Source organism: Alosa alosa, chromosome 6 (assembly GCF_017589495.1).
Source record: "Alosa alosa isolate M-15738 ecotype Scorff River chromosome 6, AALO_Geno_1.1, whole genome shotgun sequence".
NCBI classification, from domain to species: Eukaryota; Metazoa; Chordata; class Actinopteri; order Clupeiformes; family Clupeidae; genus Alosa; species Alosa alosa.
In genome coordinates this window covers 11,519,607-11,521,266 of record NC_063194.1, presented here as the reverse complement: position 1 = coordinate 11,521,266, position 1,660 = coordinate 11,519,607, and the positions used below count along the sequence as shown (strand labels likewise).

General features: G+C 46.0%; 1 long non-coding RNA gene across 1 annotated transcript; it reads right to left on the bottom strand.

Annotated features, from left to right (window-relative positions):
- Positions 1-66: 66 nt before the first annotated feature.
- LOC125296753 lies at positions 67-1,435 on the bottom strand. The gene is made up of 3 exons (XR_007193848.1): positions 1,236-1,435; positions 1,004-1,151; positions 67-764 (listed from the first exon to the last, which is right to left on the bottom strand). It is a non-coding gene; the product is annotated as an uncharacterized LOC125296753 (long non-coding RNA).
- Positions 1,436-1,660: the final 225 nt, after the last annotated feature.

Sequence of the window (1,660 nt, the reverse complement as noted above, 5' to 3'; positions counted from 1 at the left end):
GGCAGGGTGCGAAGCAGATTGTGTAGAGTTCTATTGAATCTCTCGCACTGTCCATTACCTGCCGGGTGGTAAGGAGTTGTGCGAGACTTCTCCACCCCGTACAGACAACAAAGTTGTAGGAGTAAAGAACTCTCAAAACTTTTGCCTAGGTCGGAGTGAATGTGGTTCGGGATGCCGAATTTATAAAACCACTCATGCAGCAGGACCTGGGCCACAGTGGACGCCCGCTAGTCCCGGGTGGGGACAGCCTGTGCGAATTTACTAAATACGTCCGTCATGACCAGGACATTCTCTAGCCCATTATGAGATGGCTCCAGCAGTGTAAAGTCTATGGCCAAGATCTCATTTGGCCTAGATGCCAATAAGTGGCCCATAAAACTGTGTGACACTGGCCTGGGATCTTTGGCCACTTGGCACCGCTCACACTCCAAGCACCATTGTTTGATGTCAATGGACATCCCCGGCCAGTAGCATCGCAGCCGTACCAACTCTGTGGTCCGTTCGATACCCTGATGGCCATGTTCCTGGTGTAGTTGGGTCAATACGTCCTTTTGGAGGACTGAAGGTAGGAGGAGCTGGAGGTTTTCCTCTCCCCCATCAGGGCGGAAGACTCGACGATAGAGAACCCCTTCCTTCTCTACCAGGCGGTCCCACTGGCGTAGTACCGCCGCTGCTTTTCTTGAGGCCTTTCGTCTCTGCTCTGGGGTCGGCGGTACCTGTTTCTCCCAGAACCCCAAGACCTCCCTCAGGAGGGGATCAGCCGCCTGCAAGGAACGAAGGTCAGAAGGAGAGTGAGATGGCAGAACAGAGACCATAGACCACATGTCTCCACTGATAAATATCCCACTTGCTTACTTGGAAATAAGGTCTTATGTCCAAAATCCTGAACCACCCCTTTAAGTAAGTTTGTTTGGTTTTATTTATTGTGTTGAAAGCACTGTTGCAGTACTTTGTCATGTACAATGTAAATGTTTGTTTTTGTGTAAAAAAAAAAAAAACTTACGGAATGTAGCGTCTGTCTTCACTGGTCTGGCTCTGTACTCTCCCTTCCTGGATTTTGGAAAGCTCAGTTTGTAAAGAGGATCCCCTGAAGATGTGGTGGCTTGTCCTCGATTAGCATTCTCATTATAAGCAGTGCAGCCAGGTAGAGTCTTGGACAGTAAAAAGAAAATCAGACATGAAAACAATTTCAAGGAATGGGCAAATATTCTCAAAGAATAAACAGTTTCATTTACCTGCAAAGCATTCCCAGATATTGATAGACCACGTTTTTGGGTGCGAACCGCAGAATGACACTATGGAACGCCTCCAAAGAGGAGTGGGGATTGCAGAGTCCTAGAAGACAGTTGTGTGCCAACACTCTTTCTGGGGGCTCAGTCTGGCAACCAATATATTTTGTAGCTGGTCTTTCTTCTGTATGTAATGTTAATGATGCACTGGCCTATACAAAAAGATAAATGACATCAACTTCATCTTACATGTATGCCAACAGCTACATCAAGTAAAAAAAGGATCACTAATAAATACTACACAAGAGAAGAAACTAATTACAAATAATGGTTGGCTTTGAGTGTAAATTGTCCAGTGATGTAGCAATTTCAACCATACACTCGTTCTACCCTGGACAACACTAACATATTCCAGTTCAGAAAATATTTCC